Source organism: Oryctolagus cuniculus, chromosome 2 (assembly GCF_051225735.1).
Source record: "Oryctolagus cuniculus isolate XC-2025 breed Fujian yellow rabbit chromosome 2, ASM5122573v1, whole genome shotgun sequence".
NCBI classification, from domain to species: domain Eukaryota; kingdom Metazoa; phylum Chordata; class Mammalia; order Lagomorpha; family Leporidae; genus Oryctolagus; species Oryctolagus cuniculus.
The window spans coordinates 113,699,669-113,715,750 of NC_142868.1; the positions used below are offsets into that span (position 1 = coordinate 113,699,669).

At 44.6% G+C, this 16,082-nt stretch overlaps 1 protein-coding gene and 1 pseudogene across 6 annotated transcripts in view; one reads left to right on the forward strand and one right to left on the reverse strand.

Moving 5' to 3' along the window:
• The window catches only part of AFF3 (ALF transcription elongation factor 3), a 598,401-nt gene that overhangs the window by 368,008 nt on the left and 214,311 nt on the right, over positions 1-16,082 (forward strand). The gene's annotated exons all lie outside the window — the stretch shown is intronic.
• Positions 10,240-10,548, reverse strand: LOC149128004 (cytochrome c pseudogene; annotated as a pseudogene).

The window sequence follows — 16,082 nt, forward strand, 5'->3', positions numbered from 1 at the left end:
GGCAGAGTGGACAGTGAGAGAGAGAGAGAGAGAAAGGTCTTCCTTTTGCCATTGGTTCACCCTCCAATGGCTGCCGCGGCCAGCGCGCTGCAGCCGGTGCATCACGCTGATCCGAAGCCAGGAGCCAGGTGCTTCTCCTGGTCTCCCATGGGGTGCAGGGGCCCAAGGACTTGGGCCATCCTCCACTGCACTCCCAGGCCATAGCAGAGAGCTGGCCTGGAAGAGGGGCAACTGGGACAGGATCTGGTGCCCTGACCGGGATTAGAACCTGGTGTGCCGGCGCCGCAGGCGGAGGATTAGGCTATTGAGCCGCGGTGCCAGCCCACAAAGCACTGTTTAAACAACAGCCTGGAGAAAGCAAACTCTGACATCAGAATGAGTAAATTATATGAATAAACTTTTTATGAATAACAGGTGAATAGTCTAATAACTATGTTGTCCTAATAGTGATTTGATTAAAGCAATAGATCATTTTTATGATAAGGTTGGTGATGATGGAAAAAGTATTTTAAAATTTGTATTCGTTTTTTTTAATTTGAAAGCAGGAAGGTGGAGAATCACATGGACGGATCTCCCATCTGCTGGCTCATTTTCATAAAGCCCTCAGTGGCTGGTGCAGGTGCAGGAACTGAGAACTCAGTCCAGATCTTTCACATCAGGGCAGGGATCCAAGTGCTGGAGCCGTCACCGGCTGCCTCAATCACAGGGTGTGTGTTAGCAGGAAACTGGAACCAGCAGTGGAGCTGGGACTTGAACCCAGGCACTCTGATGTGAGATGCAGACATTCCAAACAGTAACATCCTAATCACTTTACCAAATACCTGCCCCTAAAAACTTATTTTTAAAAAGAGTGTTGTTAAAGGTGTTTAGAAATAGGGTTCTCATATACTCTTAGAAGAGATGTGAGTTGTAGGCCATTTGGTGGGAGCAATTGGACAATATATTAAAACGTTAAATACTTATGCCACTTGACCTAGAAAATTATTCAAGGAATTAAACCTACAGAAAAACTATGAAGAGATAAATGTATGTAGATTTTCACTGACATGTGGTTTGTAGTGGTTAACAAATGGCAACATCTCCACCCTACATCTCTTGATTAAATAAACTTGGCACTTCCAGACCGTGAGATGGTCTGTGGCGACCTTTAGAAAGAAGATATGCTTACATGTTGTGTTGGGAAAGATGTTCAGTGAAAAAGACTATGTCACCAAACAGTATGATCCCATTAAAAATAAATGCATAATCCCCCGTTGGTATGTGTGTAAAAAGTTGCATAAATACTCGGTGTCTAATGCTGTTCACTGTGGGCCTCATCTGTAGGTGTCAGAATCTTGGGAGGTTTTCACTCCCCTGCATTTTGTATTTTTTGCAATGTTTAACTTTTTAATAAGCATATATTATTTATGTAAGCAAAAAATACTATGAAGATACTGTCTTAATTAAATTAAAAATTAAAATGAAACCATGGATCGCCAACCCGACAGGGATCCCATATAAAGTAGAGGACTCCACTGCTTCAGGAATGTTGGAGACAAAGCCATGGGTTCAAGCACAGAGGCAAAATAGAGGGTAAGGGTCTCCCACGTGGCTCTGCTGAAGTCTAGGAAAGCAGGCCCTGCAAGCTTGAGAGTCCCAAGACCTTCCATCTGCTTGGGACTGCAAATACATTTGAGGGAACACAATTCACCATCTGAAGAGATGGCCATTGTACTGATACACAGGGTTTGGGTTCTGTTTTTTTTTGTTTTTGTTTTTGTGTTTGTTTTTTAAGATGTATTTATGTGTTTGAAAGGCACAGTTACTTAAACAGAGGGACACACACACACACACACACACACATCTTCCATGTTCTGGTTCACTCCCCAAATGACTGTAACAACCAGAGCTGGACCAGGCTGAAGCAAGGATCCAGCAGCTGCATCTGGGTCTCCCATGTGGGCGGCAAGGACCCCGGTGCTTGGACCATCATCTGCTGCCTTCCTGGGCACATGAGCAGGGAGCTGGATCTGGAGAGGGGCATCTGGGACTCGAAGGCACTCCCCTGTGGGATGCCAGCATTGCAGGTGGCAACCTGACCTGCTGCCCTGCAGTGCTGGCTTCTGATGCACAGGTGCAATGCCCATTGTGGTCTACGTCATTATGCTGGGCGCTACACAGTCTTGCACCATGTCTGCTGTGTCTCACTTCACCAGAATGCAGCTTCCTGCTGTATCCTCCAAACTGACGTAGTGCATTGCATGAAGCACTTGTAGAACACTTACTGATAGAAATTGTTAGAAAGCTTGTTAGAAACACAGTCTACCCAGTAGCTTCAACCCACGCATCTTGTCTGCAAGCCAGGCCTCCTGATATCTGACCCTGCATGCATACTCTATTTCCTACTTTTTTTTTTGCGCCAAAACACAAATTATACCCCTTAGACCTGTACAACAACTGTGAGGGATATAGACCTGTAGTGCTGAACATTTATCTGTTCACCGTTTGCTGCTTGTCTAACCTGGTGGGGCTGTGTCTGTTGTTTTCTGTGTTGTGTCTCAAGACCTAGTGTAGCACTGGGCACAAAGTGAGTGTTCAGATGAACGGATGCCTGGGTGCACCACGGGAACTTAACAGGAAGGCTCTACTAAGTCTTCGCCTATTCCACAGGTGTGCACACTTCCTCTCGGGACAGGGAACTGCGTCTCTGTTCCCACAGTCAGTCCTGGTCAAAAATATTACATGGAAAATTCCAGAAATAAGAAATTCCTGAGTTTTGAATTGTGTGTGTTCCAAGTAGCCTGATACATCCCCCACCATCTCTGGGTCCTGCAGATGTGAGGCATCCCTCTGTCTAGTGTCCCCACACCGTATGTGCTGCTGAACTGCTGGTCCCCGGCCAGATTCTTGATTTACTTCAGTGTCACAGTGCTTGTGTTCAAGCCATGACTTAATAATGGCCCCAGAACACAAGAGAAGTGGTGCTGGCGGTTTGGTTATGTCAAGGAGAAGCCATGAAGTGCGTTCTTTAAGTGAAAAAGTGAAAGTTCTTGACTTTGGAAAGGGAAGGAGTCATATGAGTTTGCTAAGATCTACTGTGAAAACTAATCTGTGTGTGAAATTGTGAAGAAGGAAAAAGAAATACGTGTGCTCGTTGGTCACGTGCAGCCATGGTGTGTGCTATGTGCTGAAGTTAAGATGGAAAAAGCACAGTGTGTATATAAATGTAGAGGGGGAAGCATAGCCTAGGAGGAGTTGAGTACCATTTTTGGTTTCAGGCACGTGGTAGGGTTTTAGGATGAATCCCCTGTGGACAAGGGGAGGACTGCTGTAGACAAAAGTCTGTGCATTGAAAATGAACTATGCTGGGAAACATAAGAAAGGGAACGGAGGTAAGGTATGCCTTCAGCAGGGTCCGCCTAACCCTCCCTCTGGTAGACCAGAGGTCCCCCCAGATTACGCTGGCCCCAGATTCTTGCCTGGGCTGCTTGCCTTCCCTGCTGCCTGCCTGGACGACACCTCTCGCCCTGCATTCACCTTCTCTGTGCGTGTCTCCCACCTGCTCACCACCACCTTCAGTCATCCGGGTGCAGGGGCACTAGCTGGACCACCCTAACCGCTGCCGCCAGTGATGGTCCACAGGTGTAAATGCAGAGCCTCTGAACTTTAGAACCCCAAAACGTGCTTTGAGAAAGAACATGGATCCTGCTTGCCAGCGACTGTCGCCTTTAAGGAAAATCCCAGGCCCTGAGCTGAACATTGTCCCTTATCTGTGTGCACACGGGGCTTCAGTGGCCAAGGGAGTAAGGGAAGCAAATTGTTGCTTAATAAGCACACTTCTCTTATGCCTTCTATTTGACTATGAATAATTAACCAGTTAAATATTAAATAATTAACAGACTGAAATAGATTAAAAAAACAAACTCATAAATGTCTTCTGCATTCATGACCTCTCTGCACAAGGCCCAAGCCAATAGCCACCAACACTGATTATAGTGCTAATAATATAGCAATAATTACTTTTTATTGACTGCCTACTATGTGGCAGATATCACCTTAGGTACCATGCATATTCATGAGTAATCATTTAGGTAATCCTGCAAGGATTATTAACACAATTTACAGAGGAGGATACTCACTGATTGGAAAGTAAGCTTGCTCAAGGTCATCCTGCAGGTCTGTGGCGTGGTTAGTGTCACACAGCCAGCTCCACGCTTGTTCTGTTCCGCTCTGTATCTGACACAGGGTTTTTGTCGAATGCACGTTTCTGGATTATGAAAAGGGTTCGGGAATAGGTTACATGGAAAACATGGCCAAATATGTAATTACCACCTCTTCTAGCTGCCGCAGTCTTCTGTCTGTCCTAAAAAGCACCGACTTTCCCTTTTGATGCATCTGAAAGGACAGCTTGATAATGGCAAACCACAGACGATTCAAAGATTAATTGTAATCTCCATGGCTATTAGAAGGGCTAATTTCCAGATGTTTATTGCCACCACTAAGAGGTACCATGTGAGTCTGAAATAAAATGACAATTAATAACATGACCTTTCTAAAGAGCTGTTCAGAAATTTAGTTCATTTTTTTTTTTTTTTGACAGGCAGAGTGGACAGTGAGAGAGAGAGACAGAGAGAAAGGTCTTCCTTTGCCGTTGGTTCACCCTCCAATGACCGCCATGGCCGGTGCGCTGCGGCCAGCGCACCGCGCTGATCCGATGGCAGGAGCCAGGTACTTATCCTGGTCTCCCATGGGGTGCAGGGCCCAAGTACTTGAACCATCCTCCACTGCACTCCCTGGCCACAGCAGAGAGCTGGCCTGAAAGAGGGGCAACCGGGACAGAATCCGGCACCCCGACCGGGACTAGAACCCGGTGTTCCGGCGCCGCTAGGTGGAGGATTAACCTGTTGAGCCGCGGCGCCGACCATAGTTCACTTCTTATAAACCTAGACGTAACCTGATTTATTCCCAGAAATTACACTGGGAAGCACCAGCCCCAGATTCAGGATTTTAAAATTCCTTTCACTTACCTTGAAATACTTTTCTAAAAAAATTTGCGAGCCGGCGCCGCGGCTCACTAGGCTAATCCTCCGCCTTGCGGCGCCGGCACACCGGGTTCTAGTCCCGGTCGGGGCGCCGGATTCTGTCCCAGTTGCCCCTCTTCCAGGCCAGCTCTCTGCTGTGGCCAGGGAGTGCAGTGGAGGATGGCCCAAGTCCTTGGGCCCTGCACCCCATGGGAGACCAGGATAAGTACCTGGCTCCTGCCATCGGATCAGCGCGGTGCGCTAGCCGGTCATTGGAGGGTGAACCAACGGCAAAAGAAGACCTTTCTCTCTGTCTCTCTCTCTCACTGTCCACTCTGCCTGTCAAAAAGAAAAATGCTTTATTTATTTGAAGCGAGGGGGCAGAGAAAGAGGGAGATAGTGAGATTGAGCTCACTCTTCCATCTTCTGGTTCACACCCCAGATGGCCTCAGCAGCCAGGACAGGGCCAGGCCAAAGCCAGGAGCTTCATCCAGGTGTCCCACATGGGTAGCAGAGGCCCAGACACTTGGGCCATCTTCCACTGCTTTTCCCAGGCACATTAGCTGGGAGCTGAATCCGAAGTGGAGCAGCTGCGACTTGAACCGGCACCCATATGGGATAGTGACATTGCGGGTAGCAGCTTAACTCACTGTGCCACAATACCAGCCCCATCTTGAAATTTAACGCTTTAATTTGAAGTTGTGTTTTAAAACTTAAAATTGGGGGTTGGCATTGTGCTGCGGCAGGCTAAGCGGCTGCTTGTGATGCTGGCATCCCATATCAGAGTGCCAATTGGAGTTCCAGTTGCTCTCCTGTCAATCCAGCTCCCACCTAATACATGCCTGGGAAGGCAGCAGAGCAGGGCCACAGTACGTGGGATCCTGCCACTCATATGGGAGACCAGGATGGAGTTCCTGGCTTCTGGCTTTAGCCTGGCCCCAAACTAGCTTTGGAAATTTTGGGGGAGTGGAGCAGCAGATGGGAGATCTCTGTCTCTCTCTTTCTCTCTCTTTTTGCTCTGCCTTCCAAACAAGGAAATCTTCTAAAAAAATTAAAATTAGACCATTACTCCTTCTCAGAAACACAGGATTTCTCAAAGTGGCAGACACCAGCAGGTGCCTGTCTGTGTGTTACAGCAGGACTTGGGTGGCAAAGTCGTCATCTGGGTTAAACAACAGCCACTCGGTCCCTGCAGCTGTGCACACCGTAGCACTGTTACCACCTTCCTTAATGTCTGAGACCCAGTGTACATTTTACTGCTTTTAACATTTTAACACAAGGTTCCATTCTAAAAACAACCCCCAAAATAAATACTAGTAACCATATTATGTTTTAAGCACCATAATAAAGTGAACATGGAAAGCCAGATGAATCTAAAAATAAATTTTAGAAATGAATGCCTTTTATTCTAAAAGTTTTCAAGTACATAGGTGCAGCAGGGACAATGCTTAACACAGGGACAGCAAAACAAGACAAGTCACTCGCTCCCTAAAATAAAGCTGAGAAAGCAACAGAATTTCACCCCAAACAAGAAATCTCTAGAAAATAAGGGCTCTAGCATGAAAAAGGTAAAGGTGAAGGTTGTGTCTGGGCTTTGCTCAGTGTGGAGAGCACTGAGTTTGCAGAGATAGCTGAAGTTCAGCTGGGGTGTCCCCGATGGGGTGGATCGATTTCCTTGCAGTAAGTATTTTTTTGTGTGTGATGTTAGGGAAGTCATGAAAGGCCAGATGCTGTGTGGTCCCAGCCTTGCATAACTGGGAATTGTTGGACTCTGGAGCCCCTGTGATGCCTGGAGGATGCCCTCTGGGATTCTATGTGCAGGCCTGCCTTTGTTTTTGTCAGTCTGCAAAACCTGAATTGAAAATTCTTCTCTAGCCAGTGATCCCCTTGATCATCACCCTTCATCTCCTGATGATTAACCTCACTGAGGGCAAGGGATGGTGTTAAGTACAGAAGCCCTGGCATCGCAATGAGCTAGTTTGGCAGGTGACCCATCTGAGACACTGCCATCCTGGGAGTATGGAAGAGGCCAGATAACACCTAGACAATTGAGTCTCCCTGTCTGTGAGTTCCACATCCAACTGTAGATCAAAAAAAAAAAAAAAATGAAACTGAAAGAAACCATGTCTGTATTGAACATGTATGGATGGTTTGTCTCATCGTTGTCCCATAAGCAATCCAGTGTGACAACTCCTTTCACCTGGCATTTACATTGTATTAGGTATCGCCAGTGACTCGGGCATGATTTAAACTGTGTAGGAGGATGCGTGTAGGTTGTATGCAAATGCTGCACCATTCGGGGGGGGGGGGCACTTCGATTACGGCACCTGCTGCATGTCCTGGACCAATCCCCCAGCATCCTGGGGACAGCTGCACAGCTGCTGCACATCCCTTTCTCAGGCCAGTTTTGGTTCAAATTGGGCATATTCCTGAATTTTCAGCTTAAAGAAAGGAGATCTCATTACGGTATTTGTTAGCCCTGTTTTTATAGGATCTTATTATTTATTTGCTTATTTCTTTCTGTGTTGGGATCAGTTGTACTTTTGGTTTCTTGTTTTTTTAGCAGCCAAAGCTCTACTATGAAGAATAGAAAAGGAGAGAGGAAGGGAGGGAGGGAGGGAGGGAGGGAGGGAGGGAGACTTCTCTCCCCCCACCAAAAGCCACTATTTTTCCAAAAGCTTTCCATAAGTAGTGTTTCCACCAAAATGATTATTATTGGGTATTAATGCATCATGTTCATTATTAATTTTCAAAATATAGTTTGTTCTGCAGGCTGGTAGAATAGGGATGTTCTTGAATTTTTGTTAATTTAGAAGCCAACTTGAGGTTTAGCCTGTGATTTCCCTGTTCTGAGTCCAGCCTGACCGTAGAATCTGTGCTTAAAGAAGAGTGTCAGGTAGTTGCCACCCAAGGCCAGGGCAGTCTGGAGGCGCTCCTCGGTCCCACTGGGGAAGGAGTGTGTTTCTCTCCTAGTCCAGGGCTGGTGCTCAGCCGCCCAGGGCCAGGCCTGCAGAGTGTCTGTCATCCCCTTCCCTGGACACGTGGCTCCTGTTAGCCGCCATCACCTAGGAGACACACGGTGTGATGAAAATGACCGTGTTCTGTTGGTGGCCACAGCACTTACCTGAAGAGTGTCATAACACAGATAATGTGTGTGAAAGAACTAAAAAGCTGAGTGATCCTTCCGCTAAGAAAACCGAAAACGAAATCCCAGCCTCATCTGACGCAGCCACTGCCACACATAAATGCCAGCTTCGGCATTTCTCACATTTATTGTCAAGTGGTGGACATAGTTCCGTGTCTTACTTAGAAGAGTGAGAATCTGAGCACAGGAACTGTGGTGTTAACTGTGGTCATCGGCCAGCCCTGCCGAGGTGGACACTCGTTTCCAGCACCTCTTGGAGGCTGACAGAGAAGGAAGCCGCCTAATCTCTCTGGATCCTGGCCACAGCCAGGTGTACTTGACAGGACAAGCGCAGGTTGAGCAGCCTGAATCCAAAAAATCGGAAACCCAAAATGCTGTAAAACTTTCTCAGCTATTGACGTGATGCCACAAGTGGAAAATTCCATACCTGAGCTCATGCGATGGTTCACAGTCAAAACGCAGGTGCACTGAAAATACTACATGACGTCACCTTCGGCTGTGTGTACATGAACATAAATAAATTTTGTGTTTGGACTTGGACCCCATTCCCAAGATACCTCATAATGGATATAGATTTTTCACATTTTTTTTAAAATCCCAAAACACTTCTCTAATTCCAAGTTTTACAGATGAGAGTGACTCAACTTGTATTTACAATTTATGATCACCATTACTTCATAAACAAGGAAAGAGAACATTGGAGATAGTAAATGACTTTGTATTATTTTATCCACTGTGTTGGGATTTTTAGGAGTCACAACACAGTGTAAGATATGACCCCTTCCCCTGGAGTTTATAATCTCATAGGGATTGTACAAATTATAATCTAATAGTGCTCAAATACGAAAAGAGAACTCAAAGCACCAAACAAATTGCTCATTTATTAATGGAGAATGGAGGGCCTAGGGCTCAGGGGCCTAGCAGTGTCACCTCCACAGCGAAGCTGTGATAAGGAAGACTAGAGAAGCAACTTAAGTTGGGGTAACACGAAGGAAAAGTGAAAAACAATTGGGGGTAGTAGAAGACCATATGGACAACTGACAAACACCACAGCCTTTCCTGATGGTGCCTTGTGAGAGAGCATATTGAGGACCCCAACCGGAAATCTCTGGAAGCCGTTGAGCGAGGGCAATGTGCATGGTGGTGGGGAGACCATCAGCAAGGGAGAAAGCCCAGGAAAGTTTATTTCTATTCACTGATGTTAGCAAGGAAATGAAAATATTGTTTACGAACTTTTGAGTTTAATATAAATTAAGCTTTTTTATGATCTGTAATTTTGTTTTTAATTCTGCTAAGTCTTGTGATCACATAATTTAGAAATTTTGTGCCGATGCTGTATCTCTGCAACCTTAGTCCTTGTAATGAGTTGGCAAAAACACCGTTACTAAACCAAAATATAGAGTAGTTCCCAATTTTATGTGTTTCCAAATGGCTTCTTATAGGCCATCCTGAATTATAACTTAGTCTAAGGTAGGGAAGAATTCAACAATGAAGCTTAACGTGTCACTCTGCCTGGTCATGCTGAGTTTCAAAGCACCTGGCCTTAAAGATCATCTATAAAATGTGAGAAGTGTTAAATATTCTTTACTCGATATACATAAACCACACTAAAACACCTTTCAGTAAGTAAAAGGCAGCAGTTTGCATACAGGAAGTTCTTATTAGGTCGTTGTAGTTAAGACCAGACATTTCTACCTGTCAGTTGTTGCCTTTAGAAGAACACCAGTCAGAACACAAGTAAGGTTCTGAGACAATGAAGAGATTTTCCCAGTGTTTAAATATAAATCCAGTCTCCCAACAGGTTTTGAGATGGCATTCCCCATTTGTGCAAAAAGTTAAACATGACTAGTTGAGTCTAGTCATACATAGCCTTAGAATACTGACTCTGTTGCTGAACTGGAATTACTACCAAAATGTCAATGAACACAGCTGTATTTATTTAATCACACAGGCGATCTTAGTTAACTCAGGACTGTCAGTCCTGTCAGCCATTCGTGATCTGGATTCTGGAATATGAGCATTAAGTTATGGTGTACATAAAGCCACAAGACGTTCCTCTTTTGTAATAAATAAGGCAGTGCCAGCTATTACTCATTAGTAGTCCTCTTTGAGATAAGCCATCAAGTCTGCCCTTTCATTCCTTTTCTTAATTCCAATGAAAATAAATTTGGTTCCAGGGATGTATTTCTTGAGATTCTCCAAATACTCTATCAGAATGTCCCCCTCCCAGGTGATGGCTTTGTTCCTGTTGCCATCTGTGTAAGAGAATCCAACAGCCTGACCTGTCTTCCACCCAAACAGGCCATGGAGATTCTGCCCAGACCTGGGCTTGCCCCCCTTTCTCACAGTGTGGCACTGGACACATTTCTGAGCAGAAATCTCGCCTTTCTCAGCATCACTCATTTTTAATTTGCTCTTTAGTCACGCACACTACTAAAGTCCACACTGGCAAGACGGACATCGCACTCTAAAGAATTAAGCGTTTTCTGTTAGCAAACTAAATATACTTTGCAGATCTTCATAGCTGCACATTTTGAACTCTAACATTAGACTTCAGGCTAAAATTCGATTTTTGTTTCTTCTCTCCTTTAATAGCAGGGAGCTACACTGGTGAACGGGTACCTTAAATCTAAGCCAGGCTAATGTAGTGATATCAGAATAAACAGGCAGCTGTGTAGAGGGAGAAGGGTGCTGTACAAAATACACCCATCAGCAGACTGTGCATTCTTGGGGATCACGGTCAGTCTTGCTGTTCAGTAGATGTGAAAAGGCAAACTGGCCCGTGTGCCTCTTGGCCTCCTACAAGTCGGTGTATAAAGGATAGAGAAAAAGTCAGACTGATAATGAAATGGAATATTTGATGCCTATATCATTGAGCCATCTGTTCTTTCGTTTTAGGAGAAAAGTGAGTCTTTACTATAAAGGCAGTCAGCATTTTATGCCTATGCTAGGAATAAAAACTCACTCTGCAGTCTGTCCCTTGGGTGGTTAGACATTTGTTTAGGGAGATGAGACAGGTGAAGCTGTAGATTCCTAATCCTATCACGTGGAGTATTTAAAAGGCTCAGAAACCCAAGCTCAAAACGGAAGGCCTCTCAGTGCTGGGGAAGTAGGATGTGGCCCCATCCCTGAGTGACAAGAAAATAAAAGGGCAAGAAGCAGAGCAGAGAAGTGCAGGCGGTGGAAGGGGAGAGCGGAAGGGCAGGGGTGGAAGGGGAGAGTGGAAGGGCAGGGGTGGAAGGGGAGAGTGGAAGTGCAGGGGTGGAAGGGGAGAGCAGAAGGGCAGGTGGTAGCTGGCTAGACTTTGGAGTAACTGAGCCTGAGCGTTGCATTTCTCCTCTATGTGACCCAGGAAGCTACTCATAGATGAGCAGTTGGTACAGTGCTCCTCTCACTCACTGTTCCCTTCTGCCATTTCAGCTGCCTGCAGTCCACCATGATTTGGAAATAATACTAACTTGAAAATTCCAGCAGCAAACAATTCATAAACTTTAAATGGCATGTCATTCTGAATAGCATGGTGAAATCTCACAATATTCTGCTTCCTCTTGCCTGGGACACGAAACGTCCCTTTGTCCGGTATCATGTTGCGTGTGCTACCTGCCTGTTAGTTCATAGCCATCTCAGATGTCAGACAAACTGAGGCGTGTTGCAGCACTTGTGTTCAAGGAACTCTTATTTATTTAGCAATGGCTCCAAAGCACAAGAGAAGTAATGCTGGCAGTTCGGATTTGCCAAAGAGAAGCTATAAAGTGCTTGCTTTCAGTGGAAAGGTGAAAGTTTATCTTTGGTATGTGTATGTAGGGAAAAATACTATTCCTTATTATTATTATTATTCACAGTTTCAGGCATGTGGCAGGGATCTTGGAACATATCCTCTGCAGACAGAGGGGTCTTTTGTGAATAGAACAAAGCAGTGACCAAGGGATGGTTTAGATGGGAAGACCAGGAGCATGGACTAGGATTGGGATAGTGTATGCAGTGGGGTAGGATCAGTGTCCTTCAATTAAACCACTTTCTTTCTCTGTAAAGAAAATCGTGTAAGGCAAACTAGTAAAATTTTAGGAGGAATGATAGATTCTATCTTTGCCTACACTTTAAATAAGTACCAGAAATAAAGTTACAAGTTAAATACTTTTATCAAGTCTCATCTCGCTGACTGCTGTTACTTTGTCAAAGGTTTATTACCATGAGAAAACTTCAAGACATTTTCTCCACTATAAAGTACAAATCATCCTTAGGAATCCTAGTGATCTATGTTTTAGTAATACATCATTTGTATTAACACTTAGCAGCTTAATTACAGATTGCGTTTACATGATGATTTGTTATGAAAACACTTCTCCACGTACTCTTTCATTAACAAATGCAGCTTGGGGAGAAATTGTATTTCTCATTTTAGAGGTAAGAATTCAGAAATCCAGCTTGGTATCAATCAGTTCTTCTTTTGAATATTTAAATGTGAAGAGAGTTATGCTATCTTCTTTGTATATTATCTCATTTAATCTTCATGATTAAACCATGGTTTAGTTAACACCCCATCTCCTCTGGCCTTAAGATACCAGAAGCTGAGATCTTATTGATTCTAAAATACACAGCTGGACAAATCTAAAATTTACTGAGTACAAGGTTTACCCACGCTCACTAAGCTACTGACAGAAGAGGAAGCAGAAATAGTTTATTTGCACTTGATTTTTCCGTGCAACCCTAATGTGGAATTTCAATGTAATGGATACTCAGTCTTATAAAGCCATTGCAAATTATCAATTGCATGTTATTTTGTAATTGCATAACATATTTTGTATTTCATTATATTATACAAATGAGCTAAGATAGTTTATCCTGATAATTCTTGTGTTTTTGGAAATTCTCAAGGACTTGAATGTTTTGAGCAAATATAATGCCTTTATTATTCCTTTGTGTGTTTAGTAGGATAAATGGGAAAATTACATGGAAATGCTTAGCTACACTTAAGCCAATATTAGCAAGCAAGTTGGCATTGAAACATGAGTGTTCAGTTCAATTCAACTTGTTTATGTGGAGTACTTACCTTGTAAGATGTTCCCTTCTACACAAAGATAAGTAGACACTAACCCTCTTTAGGGATTCATAGTCCTTCTTTGGGGGATTATATTTAGTAAGTCCAAGTGCTCTTGAAAAGGATTATAAGGAGTCCTGTTTAGGGATTATGTTTAATAAAACTGAATGCTCTTGAAGGAGATGATTAAGATTCCTAAGTGTGATCTTTATTCATCACTAAGGAAAAGACGTCAGAGAAAGGATGTAGATTGAGTTGTATACTCATGAAACGATGACATGAAACCATAAAAAAGTTACTGAGAAAGAAGAAAAAAAAAACAGATATTTTTGAGACACATTGTCAGGGGACTGTCATATTGAAATAGAAGGAGAATTTGAAAAAGCCTCAAGACCTACATGGTGTTTGGGGTGAGGCTTGATGGATAAAGAAGAATCCAAATCCATGTAGGGGAAGGGCATTCATACACCAAGAGAAGAGATGAGAAGAAGCAAGTAGAGTACTTGTAAAGCAGTAAAAAGGGATGATGTTGAAAAGTAGACCCTTGTTGAAAAATGCCCCAAGTACTGGAAAACCACTGGTTTCATCATAGCTTTCCCAATTAAAGACAGATTCCTCTCTGGATACAAACATGGAAGTCCTACCTGAGAGCCTCCTCAAAAGGGCCAGTGAGACACTGGCAGATAGGAGCAGAGAGAGACGTAAAAGGCCACTGAATCTTTGTTTGCTTTCCTGGAAAGAACCTTGGTAGCTGCACAATGAAGAAAAGATCCCTTGAATGCATGTGTCCCACCTACTGCATGTGGTGCCTTTGTCATGATGGGGGAGAGGCAATGCAGGATCTGAAATCCTTCTCCGGTGGCTTTCAGCTCACCCCCTGCCCCTACCCTTGGCGCCCAGGTTGGCTCAGCCCCATCTGAGGTTCTGCTGGAGGAAGGAGAGTGACCCAAGGAAAGAAGGCATGAGACCACCCTTAGGAAACACTTCCATTTCCAAAACCCAACAGAGCCCTTTGCAATCCCTTTTAAATCCCCAACCACCTACTAAAGGGGGTCAGACCATAGCCTCCTAGCAAAGTGAGATAATCCCTCTGAAAATGGACCAACTCCTGCCTCTACTCATGCTTAGATTTCAAAGTGCAAATAAACCAAGAAGTAGTGTTTTGAACCTATTTTTAGGCTCCAAGTTGGCTTCCTGATCACTAGGAATCTGTTTAATTTCAAAATCCTTTGTGTGTGTTTTTAAGATTTATTTTATTTTGAAAGAGTTACAGAGATAGATGGCCAGGGTAGAGCCAGCCTGAAGCCAAGAACCAGGAACTTCATCTGGGTCTCCCATGTGGGTGACAGGGACCCAAACTCTTGAGCCATCTTCCGCTGCTTTCCCAGGCCATTAGCAGGGTGCTGGATCTAAAGTAGAGCAGCAGCAATGCAAACCAGTACCCATAAGCGATGCTAGCATTGCAGGCGGTGGCTCTACCCACTACATCACAGCACTGGCCCCTTGTCGTCATTTCTTGATTGCAACTATCTTTCAGGAGCTGAAACTGAAGGAGAGTAATAGAAGTGAACAAATCAACTCCTCCTTGCCTCTCTCCAGCTTAGGGAAAGTGTAGGTCATCAGGCATGTGACTAATTATTGCATGTTGAACTCAGGCTGTGTTCTTAATACTGGGTTATGAAAATGACACCATTCTCTTTCCTCATTTCATATGTGTGATTTGTTTCCTAATTTCTTCATGGGTGACCAAAATGGTGTGTGGAATTGATTGGAAACTCATTCTTTATCTCTAATGGTATAAATAACTCTGATACAGACTCCTAACATCCAAAGCACTTTGTGCATTTCTTCAGGGACACCCTGTGAATTTTGTAGGGTCAAATCCAAGTTCCTTTGAACAGCGTTTTCCATAGAACTGTCACTACTGGCTTGTCCCTTTACTCACTGGCTTAAATGAAGTGAAAATAGGCCGGCCTTGTAGATTATTTCAAGGTAGAAAGGGAACATGGGGGTAGCCATGGAACCAAGGGTTGGTAAAATTAGGAAAATAAATCATAAAAGTGGGTTTCATGTCTTTTTTTTATATAAAAATTTTCCTTTCCTCCCTTACTCATTCCTTACCCTTTTCATGCCTAATCACGATGTACTTGCACAGCTGCTTTATGTTTCTGACTTTGATGTAGAGCAACCCCCAAAACTGGAGGACTTGCTGTTGAATCCCCACCCCCAACACAGTCCACTCTCCTGGCTCTCAGAAAACCAATCACTGACATCGGGGTGGTGGAAGAAAGGAAGCATTTGTTGCAGTGCCCAGAGAAAGGAGCCAGTCAGCAGTGCCCTAATTCCCTGGCTCCCCACATGGCCAGAGTGAGGTCCTTACAGACTGAAGGCGAGCCGGCGCCGCGGTTCACTAGGCTAATCCTCCGCCTGTGGTGCTGGCACCCCATGTTCTAGTCCTGGTTGGGGCACCGGATTCTGTCCCAATTGCTCCTCTTCCAGTCCAGCTCTCTGCTGTGGCCTGGGAGGGCAGTGGAGGATGGCCTAAGAGCTTGGGCCCTGCACCCACATGGGAAACCAGGAAAAGTACCTGGCTTCTGGCTTCGGATCAGTGTGGTGCACCAGCCGCAGTGTGCCGGCCGCAGTGGCCACTGCGGGGGTGAACCAATGGCAAACAAACAAACAAACAAACAAAAAATACCAGAAAGAAGGTGGGGCCAGGAGGTGTGTGTTCAGCTCTCCTCCAGGTCCCTGGTTGGTCTGCAGTGCTCATGGCCCTCCTTCTGTTGGTCAGCAATGTCGTGTCGCTTAGGGAATGTTAATGATGGCCAAGTGAGCTCCAGTCTAGGTGTTACATGCAGGTGTTCAGGGTCAAACCCCTTGAAACAAGACAGAACATGGA